The sequence below is a fragment of the Alligator mississippiensis genome, chromosome 1, assembly GCF_030867095.1.
Source record: "Alligator mississippiensis isolate rAllMis1 chromosome 1, rAllMis1, whole genome shotgun sequence".
In the NCBI taxonomy this organism is placed as follows: Eukaryota; Metazoa; Chordata; order Crocodylia; family Alligatoridae; genus Alligator; species Alligator mississippiensis.
In genome coordinates, this window is record NC_081824.1 from 298,494,437 (window position 1) to 298,505,573 (window position 11,137).

Below are 11,137 nucleotides of genomic sequence, written 5' to 3' on the forward strand. Positions count from 1 at the left end.
TAATAAGCACGTCCATAAAAAGGAGCAAGGTCACAGTCCTGACACACAACCACATCCAAATAAAACCTGCAAAAGACTGTATTTTCTTGCATATCACCCCTGCCCCCAAAATAAGAGAGACCTTGTTTTTCCAAAGGCAGAATGAAGAGACAGTATTTCCCCAATTATAGCTGCTTAGAGCAGGGACAGAGCTAACGAGTCTTCAAGACCAAAATAGGAAGAGAGAGACTAGGAGGAACAATTTTAGCACACGACAAAATTGCCAGAAGCAAGGTTAGCTTGATTAGTGGAACACTGAAAACATTAGAGAGGAGAGGTGCTCCTTAGCACCTGTGGAGTGAAGAACAATGTGCTATTAAGTCAATTGACTCCCTCAGGTGCTTAAAAAAAAATGCCATTGCCAGGCAATTGGTTTTAGAGCAAGCATCAAAGCTGGGTGCTACAATTCTGGACAGAAAAATCAACTTCCACATGCAAGACATACACGCCAATTTTGGGGGGCTGATTTTTTTGGGGGAAAAGGATGTGTGATATGAGAGAAAATATGTATTACATTACAGTAATAAAGACTCAAAGGTTCCAAAGAAAGAACAAGGTAAACTGAAATAAATCAAAACAATTTTGTCTGCTTTGCAGTCTCCCAAGACCCAGTGAAAAAAAAATCAGAACTCTTCTGCTAGACATTCAATGAGCAGGTAAGGAAAAAATGTGCCTGCCCCAAAGAGTTTACAGTCAAGAAAGACAAGACAAAGACTATAAACCTATTTCTACAAACAGGCCATTGGTACATAGAGATGTACTAGCTTGCCTGAGTTCACCAAGCAAGCAGTAGAACAACTCCAGTGCAGAGATTTGCCTTTAAAACAAAAGGTGTTACAGCTCTCTGCTTAATGATACCACCGAAGAAACTACCTTTTAAAACAGTTATTGTAATGTAATGGACCCCCTACAAATTTTCAAACCACCAAAGCTACTGAAGGATTTGAGCAGAGAAGGAAAGACCTTGTCTAGAGCAGCAGTTCCCAATCTGTGGTACACGTACCACCAGTGGTACTCAGACAACCTGTCAGTGGTACACGTTAACAGATTTATTAAAATGACTTTATATGACAAAAATTTGCTGTGGTGGTACTTAAAGTTGTATCATTTTAAATTGCTGGTGCACAATCTGTCAGAGTTTGGGAACCGCTGTTCTAGAGGTTTATGCATGGTCTTCTCACACATTGCCCAGTCCTTCAGTCTTTACTGCCTCAACAAGATACAAAAAGCAAGCACAAGATTCCTGTTGAACAAGCAGTACTCTGTAACATTTCCATTGGTCAAATATGAAAATATCAATTACAGTGTAATGAATATGTTGAAATATTCTATTTTCCATTATTTTAAAGGAAAAGAATTAATAAAATAATCCAATCTCAAGAGGTTCTCTTTCCAGAGGTAATATCAGTCCTTTTAATCTAGGCACAGAGACCTTCTCAACAGGGTGCTGAGACTTCCTTTCAAGGGTGACACTGTGGGGAGGGGGGTGTTTAATGTTAGCACTGTTAGGTTTGCCAACCCTTACGTAGTTCACAAGGTAAATTCAGAGATTTCTCACAAGAATCCACAGCATCAAAAGCACTGTGACCTGTTGTGGTCTCTCTAAATTATTTGCTCTAGTACAACGATTCTGGACCCTTTCAGACTCAAGGAACCTCTCAGAAAATGAAAGCTCTTAGTTTTCACTCTTTTGTTTTTTTGACTACAGAAAAAACAACAGCGCAATTCTTGTTGCAGGAGAAACCACCACAGGGCAAAATACTTTTGACACTGTGTATTCCTATTTGAAATCTCCAGGTTTATCTTGTAAATCAAGTTTATACATCTAACAGGGGCATCCCATTGGCACCCCTAGAAGGATCTCTAGGCACCCCAGGGTGCTGCATGCAACCCTAGCTAAGAATCACTTCTCTACTACTTTTCCATAGTCAGAAAACAGGAGAAAGGTAGGAGCTGAGATTTTCCAAAGAGCATCTCAAGTCTAATGAGGTTGAGAACCACTGGCCTAGATACATTCAGACAGCTTAGCCCATAGAGTTGAACACATCTCTGTGCAAAGGGTCAACACAAGATCTGCATCTAAGATATGGCCCACTTAAAACTCCCAAATTGGACATTTTCCTGGTACAGCAGCCACAAACTAGTCTTCTGTAAAAGGATGAATTCAATCAAGATACAGGAATTATGTTCATGTGCTCAGGGTTAAACCCATCACTCACTTTAGGGTCAGGAAAGATTGCTCAGCTCAAAATGGCAGGACCATTTGCTGCATGTGTGGGGGAAGGGGAGCTTGGGGTCACTTACTTTCCTCTGTGGCATGGGTCATGGCTCAGTTCCTCAGATAACTAGGCATATTTCACCTTACAGGTTCTTTGCCATCAGAGAGGCCCTATTGGCATGGACACAGTGCCTCAGTATCATGGCAACACTGCTCTGACAGGGTCTACTTTTTCCAGTGCATCAAGCTGCTGAGCTACAATTTATCATGATGCTTAAAAGAAGCAGTAAAGGAAGTGTTTCTGTTAATATTGTATGTGTACATTATTGGGTCATAGTACAGCAATGCTGCCCAGATTAAAAGGCCGAGAATCTCTTAACCCTATCCATACCAGAACTGTTTTGCTTCAAGAACTGAAGAACTGTGACAGTAGCAACAACTTTTATTTAAACAGAAAAAAAAAGAAGAAGAAGAGTATTCGTAATGCTACAAAACAAACAATACCCTGAAACTTAAATAGCATAGCTCAGTCATGCAATGTGATTTCAAATAATGATCACACAGGAAAGATCCAGAAGTTGAGAAGAAAAGGGCAAGAAAAACAAAGGACAAGTTTATTTGTTAGACAGATTTAAGTTGCAAAAAAATAGATTACAGCTAACTGAAATTTGCGAAGTTATATTTTTAGGGAAAAAAAACAAACTGAGCCTAAACAACATATGCTCTGGTTCTGCTCTATGTAAGCTAGTACTACAGAGACATGGGATCCAAACTGTGCTTTATTGCCAACTACGTGCATCCATATCCCATTGCCTTAAGCAGGACTGTGCATTGGAGTTAGGATCTACCCATACAGATCATCTGGCCGAACAGCTGTCCCCCTCAAAATACTATTATAGCCAATATCTTTTAAATAGGATTTAATGTTGTTTTACTTCCTGGTTTCACTGGTTCTTTTACAAAGTATACTGACAGAAAGGTTGAAGATGAAGGAAAAAGTAGCCAGTTAAAGGTTAAATGTCTCTGCCTGTGGTTTTTTTTGCCTAATTAAAAAAAAAAAAAGCAAACAATTTGAATTTCTCAGCTTTTGTGCAGTCCAACCATAATTTGAATACCTATGAATATATGTCCCAAGATCACACCTGTTAATTGGGAGGCTAAGAGCTCTCTATTTCATTCTTCTACTTCCTAACAAATACCATAAAGTTCTCTTGGGACAAGCTAACTACTTAGAAATCAAAATTCAACACATTTCCTTCCTCTGGTTTTCCCTAGCATGTCACATTTTCTCTAGGTTTCTGTTTTAGAATAAAAATTTATCAGAGGAGAATCTGTTTCATTTGGTGCTTTGTACAGTGTTAAGGACAATTCAACATGCATTTATTAAATGCTTATAATTTTGGACCTTTTAAACAAAGGGATCTGGAAAAAACGTGCTTATATCACTTAACTACACTAAGGAAACCTGGTCCTGGTCCCGTGCAAGAGCTAGGAATTAGTACTGTTAGCGACATCAGCAGCAGTCTTGTCATCCACTTCAGCAGAGTAAATTTTACTCCCCTGGATCCATTTTCATCCCATATTTGGATAGATTGGGAACAGGTAGCTTATACAAATTTCACCAAAGAGGCATGACACCTGTACTCTGAAATTGAGCCTTTATTAAGAGTCCATAGAACAGTCGCTATGCGAATATGAAACTGTGAATACTGGACTAATAAAGAATTCAGACCTACTCCCAGCACAGCCAGTTCTGTGCGGCCCGAGGCAAATCGCTTAATCTCCGTCTTGGTCTCCTCGCCCATAACTGTAAAACGTGGATAATGTTTTACCTCCAAAAGTATTTGGAGGCTCAGCCGAGTGTTTGAAGAGCACCGAGTACTTTTAACACGGGTATCTCAAAGTACTCTTATTATTCCAGAACATATGCCAAGTTTTCCTCATTCTTCTGACATTACGGGGAGGAGAAGGGGACAGCAAAGAAATGACCCACACAAGCATGAAAACACTGCGTGTTTTCCACCACTGTGGTACCTAAGAGACTAACTCTAGTGTGATTCTTAACCTTTTTAGACTCAGGACACCCTAGAAAAGTGCCAGCTTATATGTTTCTGTAGTCAAAAAACCAAGCAAAAACTAGCAGAGCAATTCTTCTGTTCCAAAGAACTCTGAAAGCCCACGACAATCCTGAATGCTTTAATACAGGGTGGGCAAAATGCGGCCCACCAGCCCATTCTATCCAGCCCGCGAGGCCCCTAAAAAATTTAGAAAATTAATATTAATATGCCCTGGGCTGCCTGTCATGCGGCCCCCGACGGCTTGCCGAAACTCAGTAAGCGGCCCTCTGCCCAAAATAATTGCCTGCCCCTGTTTTAACAATATACGTTCCTATTTGAAATCTCTGGATCCATCTTGTGAATCAAATATGCACATCTGACTGTGCTCACCCTGTGTTGTACCCCATGACACCCTTGAAAGGATCTCAAGGCACCTCAGGGTGATGCCACACCATGGTTGAGAATCACTGAATTAGGGTGGGTACAGGGCCACAAAGGGTAAGGAACCTAAATTACAGCAATTTAGGCCACATTCCACACTTGTAAATCTCTCCTTTTTAGAAACAACCCCACTGAAACCAGTAAGACTACAGATCAGGAGCAAGGATCACTTGTGCCTCCACATGATTTGACCACAGCTTCTCTTTTGCCTTTCGGACACCACTTCCACCAAGGAGGCCATATAAATAAGACGCGCCAGCTATCTCTAGCACCTATTACTGTCTTCCAATGCACCTACCAGTCTTCCAATGTATGCCTGATGGCTTGGCTTGCACTGGGAGAGGAGCTGAGAGCGGGCAAGCCTGGGTGTGCTCTCCCTTCACCCCTCGGCAGCACCCACTCTGCCTCTGTGCCAGGCAAGAGACTGGGCCAGAGGAACACCAGCTCCCGCCTGAGTGTCAGACCCTTCACCCAAGGCAGTCAGAGAAACACAGGACCAGACAAAGTTTGGCACCAGGGGCAAAGCCTGCAGTGACACCCTGCCCTCGCCCCACGCACGTATCCTGGGCGGGGGGGGCACACGCCATGCTTGCCTGGGAGTGCACACAGCGGCGGGGGGCTGCCCTTTCCCCATCCCCGCACCTCCCCAAACAAGCCACTTGCAGCTCCATCCCGTGCCCTGCCCTTGCTGGGCACCCCTTTGCTTTGGTGCCCGGGGCGGTCACCCCATTTGCCCCTCCTGCCCTACTATGGCACTGGGACCAGAGGGACTGGCGGGGCCAAGTCAGTGGCAGCTCCTGCCCCTTCTCCAAGGACTAGGAAGGGGCTTCCAGCAGTTCAGTGCTCCCCCCAAGGACTGGGAAGGCAGGTCTCCATGCCTGAACACCCTGGAGATCTCAGAGCAGCAGAGCCCCCCGCTGCCTGAAGAAGAGCGACTGCGCCCCAAGAGCTTGCCAAGCCCTTTCCACCAGCTGCTCCGCTGGTCGGTCTGCTAGAAGTTACATCCCGCCTGCCCGAAGAGGCTTTGCCTCACACCAGAAGCCAAGCGCGCTCTCCCCAGCCCGGCTCACACGCCTCGCCTCGCCTCGCCTCGCCTCGTCTCGTCTCTCCTCCCGGGGCCCGAGACCCGCGCTTCCCCCGCGTCCCCTCCCGGCCGCCCCGGACGGAGAGCCGGCGCTTACCTGGGCTGGCAGCTCGGCGGGCGGGCGGCAGTGCGCTCTCTGCCGGGGCCGGGGGCGGAGCCGGCCGCAGGGGGCGGGCAGGTGGCTGCAAGCACGGGCAGGGCAGGGCAGGGCAGGGCCAAATCCCTGCGGCTCCCCGCCCCTCGGCTGGGGGCCTCCCCCGGGGCAGTCCCGCCCCCCGCAGTGCTGCTACGGCGGCTTGCGCTCATCTGGAGCCGAGCCTCGCTCGCACAAAATGAACTTTCCCAACCCGGCAAGGCTGCTTGGGCATTTGCGTGTGTACCTTTTATTAGCTAGCTAGTCTATTCGCTACGTAGTACCTTTTGGGACGCTATTTCTGCTTCTGTTGCTCCCACTTTTAATCCAAACCTCACTTGCACAAAAGGAGCTTTTCCAAACCAACCAGGTTCTTTGGGTAGATGTGATACCTTTTATTAGATATTTATTTTACCCGATATGTATTAGCTATTTAAGGCGATATTTCTATCCCTATTAGTCTTACTTTTATCAGAGCCTTAGGTTCTTTGGGTAGATGTGATACCTTTTATTAGATATTTATTTTATTAGCTATTTCTTAGATATTTAGGACAATAATGATCCCATTCCTATTGCTCTTTTATCTGAGCCTAATTTGCACAAAATGAACTTTGCCAACAAGGCAAGGTTCCTTGGGTAGATGTGATATCTTTTATTAGATATTTATTTTATTAGATATGTATTAGACCAACTGAGTAATAATAAATCAATAATAATAAATGAATGAATCAGTCAACCAGTACATAAATAAATGAGTCTAATAAAAGGTATTGCATCTACCCAAAGAACCTTGCCTGCCTATGTCCTTAGACCAACACGGCTACAGCCAGAAACCCTTTTCCAACCAGGAGATCTTACACCACCTTCAGCTCTCCTGTGAAATATGAATTTTCATTTCCACCTAGGAGACATTTTTACAATCTTTGCATTCTCCTATGCCTGAAGAACGATGTGTGCACCCAAAAGCTTGCAAAGAAAGAATTTTTTTTTTTCAAATATCTAGTTGGTCTAATAAAAGATATCATCTCTACCACGAGTTCTGATTCATACAATAATTTTAACCCTTGTACCATGTACGATCAATAATAGTAAAGGTGCTCAAAGTGTACCATGGATTGTTGGTTGTAGCCATGCTGGTCTTACGACATAGGGAGACAAAACTCTGGGTAGAGGTGACCAACTAAATAAACACATAATAAAAAAACAATTATTTTGGAACTATTTAGTCAGTCTGATAAAAGATATTGCCTCTACTCAAGGAGTTTTGTCTGCACCATGTATAATAATTTCTGAGGCAGCTAATTCATGCAGCATATGCAAAACCCAAATCATTCTGGGAAGTTTTAACTTTTGGGTTCACTGTCAGCACTTCCTTATGACAGTTTGCTTCAAAAATAAAGAAATGCTTCAATCTGATGACCCAGTTCTCATTCACTCACTGGCAAGTTATCGTGAACAATATAAAGTAACTAAGTTTTATTGGCATATTTTCAGTGTACAATAGTTTTTCAGCAAATACAATAATTTTGAGCTTCCAATACGATAATTTCATATTGACGACCTGGCAGGACCCTGCCATTGCCTCCAGCCAGGCTGCAACGGCAGCTGCAGTGCAGGGGTGGGGAGGGGTCCTGCCAGCCAGACCCAGAGCCTCTAGCGCCTGGGCACCACTGAGGGGGCTCCCCAGGGCTCACCCTGCAGGAGAGCTGGGCCCCTTCTGCCACATGTGGATGGAGCCAGCGCAGCAGCTGACAAATAACCTGGCAGGGAAAATACTGTGACCTATCAGGTGGGTTTCCTAGTTGCAGGGGAAAACCACTTTCTTAGCAGGGAGTAGTACCCTGACTGAGCCAATGTATTAGCCTCCCACTTTCACTTCCAGTGGGAAGATCTTGGCTTTACGCCCGTCTCCAGGCAGAGTATCTGGGCAGTGTCCACTGACTCCTTGGATTCAGTCAAGGGCCAGTGGGTGGTGTCCGGTGTACTCTGCTCAGTGTCTCCCCTTGGCGCACTAGTTATTAACCTTTGACCATCATTCCCATCCCTCTTTTTGTTTATTATTTGTCCCCAGTAATCTGTAGACTCCCCATCTGAGGGAGGCTGATAGGTTACCTGGTGGGCCTTGACCCATGTCCCTCAAGGTGACAAATATGCCTGGCCCTGGCCAAACTGATCCATCTGACCAGGAAAAAGGCTCTGGCTGGGTGGAACTTCAGAGGCTACAGGACCACTTTCCTGCCCCTGGTCCATTCACAGCTGCGGGCAGAGTTTCACTGGAGAGTGTACCTTGCTCCTTGAACTGGTTTGGGGACCAGTGGGCACTGGCTGGCGTGCTCGTCTCAATGTGCCTTCCAGATCCCTTATTTTGAACCTGTGACCTCCGTCCCTTCCTTGTTTTCTTTGTTATTTTGTCCCAACAAATCCATTGTTGCTTTTTAAGGGTGGCTTATAGGTTTTCTTGGTGGGCATTGGCCCACAATCCCTTGAAAATAGCCACTAGGCCTGGGCAACCTCTTCCTGGCCCTGGCCAAGCTGGCCATCTACAAGAGCAGGAAGGAGGCTCTGGTCAGGGGGAACCTGGGCGAGTGTGGGGCTGTCTTTTTGCCACTCCTCCGCTCACGTCTCTGGGCAGTTTCACTAGTCAATGTCCACAGGCTCCCTTGACTCATTTAGGGGGCACTGGGCACTAGCTAGCCCATGCTCTGTTCTGTGTCCCCTTCTGGATCCCTTGATATGAATCTATGACCTCATTCCTCTTCCTGTTCTCTTTTTATTTGTGCAAAGAAATCAGCTTATAGTATTTTGTGATAGGCGTAAATCCATGATCAAACAGGCCAACCCCCACCCCTGCCTGAGGCAGGATTGTCCCTAGCCAAACCATCCTATACAATCCATCACTTTAAACTCAACATTGTCTTTCAGCAATAGCTGCTTTTTCAGCCTTTGGGTTGAAGGCCCATTGCTCTGTCTCAGATCACAGCTTCTAAACAAAATCTACATTTATACTGAGGTGGGTTGGCATTGTGATGGTCCAGGAGATAACCAAGAAGCAAGGGTTTTTTTTTATTGGACCAGTTGGGAGAGATGTTCATAGAATAATCCTAGAGAAGCAGGGCTGAGGGGGACCTACAGAAGGCATCTAGTCCAACCCTCTACCTGAGGCAGGAGGTCCTAGACAAATCCCTATGTTATTTGTTTTAATCTTGGTGTTGTGGTTACTGGACAAATCCCTAAATTTGTCTTTTAATCTCAGTGTTATGGTTTCTCTTATTTGACAGAGCATCTTTAAAAAAATGCTGGACATCTATCCTTGCTGTTTAATTGGGTAAACAAACAGTAGACCCTTAGGCTGGGAGTATCTCTCCCTGAATTGCGAAGGTCCTGATTTGTTAGCATAACAAAGATGGAACACCTGGCTTCTCTTCCCCTAATTTACACCCAGTAGAGTTGATTACAGTTTACAGATGATTACAGATTACAGTTAAGTGGTCAAACAAGAGAAGACAAAGGGCTTAACTCTGCACTTGGGCTTGATAGATGTTTTGGGTGCCCAAAGAATGTGAAGTGGAGTAGGCTGTATGTGCTTAAAGTGGCCTGTGTCTCTTGCTCCTGTCAGTAAGTCTGAACCCTGACATTTTTTTAACTGGCTTTTTGTGAACAGATTCCAGTTGGAGTGAATAAGGCCCCACCACATTTCCAGTCCCAAGAGTTTTCAGGTCCCCACCCAATGGCAAAATTTAAACCTTGAATTCATCTTTAAGAACCTACTGGGTAGTTGAATCCAGACCTATGAGCAAAAATATGTCTCCCATCTCCTCCCTTTTTAACTTCCCTAACTAAGGACAACCTGAGTACAATGCTAAATATGCAGAAAATATTTAATACATTTTATATTACTGCAACATCAGTGCTATCCTTGCTAAATTACGCTTTGCTTTGTAGAGATACTTAGGTGTGTTTAACCTGAAGTTGGGCAGAAGTCAAGGCAGAATGGCCTTGTGGGCTGAGTAATTCAGATAAGCATAAGCTTTCATAAGTAACAGAGGGTTCCTCAGTCTTGATTGTGTGATGTGCTGTCTTTCCTCAATCCTCTAGAAGCTTGTCTGCTGGTGACATCCAGAGGTTAAACTGTTGGGATTTGGAGTGGGATGGCCGCTTTGATAGCTTTCTTGTTCCTGCTCTCTGAGGACATTGACATATGCTAACAGTGACTTTCAAGGACTCAACATATGTGTTGTCCCTTTTCTTTCTCTTAGGTAAAAAGAGGCCGAAGTTCATAAAACAACTTCATGCATTTTTTTCTCCCATTTCAGAAACTCTTAGAAAATCTTCCTTGATTTTCTTGGAAGATGTTACTCATAAACGAGCCAGAAAGGAAATAAAGTTCTTGGTTGTATTTAATTGTACCTGAGGATATTTCTTTTACCTGTAAAGAGCTGTTGTCTCTTCATTTGGATCTACCCAAATACCTTAAACAGCTAGAGGTATTAGTGGGTGGTGTAAGGCACATAGCTCTAAAGCATAGGAGTGTGAGTGTTTCCAATGAATGGAGTTAATTTAATTTTAAAGGGTAGAAAAACAAGAGTGAGTGACACAACAATAGGACTTTAAAATCTATATATGATGACATGTTAAAGCCAATTATCCCTTGATCGAAAAGGTGAATGCATCTTTATAGAAGTTACTTGTTGAACATGGAACTTCTTTGTGGTGGGTAGGTACCTGCCTTAATATTAACACATGGCATGTTACTTAGATCCTCCACTATCCCATAGTGCTCTGCTCTCCCACCTCCAAAGGAGAAGGAGGGAGGAAGAATGACTAGCTTTCTGACAGCCCACCCAGCAGCACATTGTCAGGGAGGCTTGCACACAGCCCTATTACCATTGTTTAAAGGTTACCACATTTCCAGTTCCAGAAAAGAGGACACTTGTCAGGGGTGGGAGGTAATACGATTTGGGGGGTGGCAGTTTCTAACTGTTACAGTAAATAACAAGTGTTATTGCCTCAGAAATTAAATGTAAAACAAAAATAAAGCCACAGCACACCCCCCCCACCCCAGCAGTGACCCTCACTCCCAACCCAGAGCCCCCATCCCCCTGGGCCTTGATAGTGCCCCTTCGCTCCTAACCCACAGCCCACCTTTTCCCCCCCATACCAGGTTA

At 44.5% G+C, this 11,137-nt stretch overlaps 1 protein-coding gene across 2 annotated transcripts in view; it reads right to left on the reverse strand.

Moving 5' to 3' along the window:
- TMPRSS2 (transmembrane serine protease 2) overlaps window positions 1-6,031 on the reverse strand; it is a 34,646-nt gene extending 28,615 nt beyond the window's left edge. The window contains exon 1 of one of the 2 annotated variants that reach the window (XM_059720754.1): window positions 5,937-6,031. The gene's annotated coding sequence lies outside the window, so the exon portion shown is untranslated. Of the gene's footprint in view, window positions 1-5,825; window positions 5,894-5,936 lie in introns of those variants that run through there. The other variant, XM_059720756.1, reaches the window with a different exon arrangement.
- Between the last annotated feature and the right edge of the window lie 5,106 nt (window positions 6,032-11,137).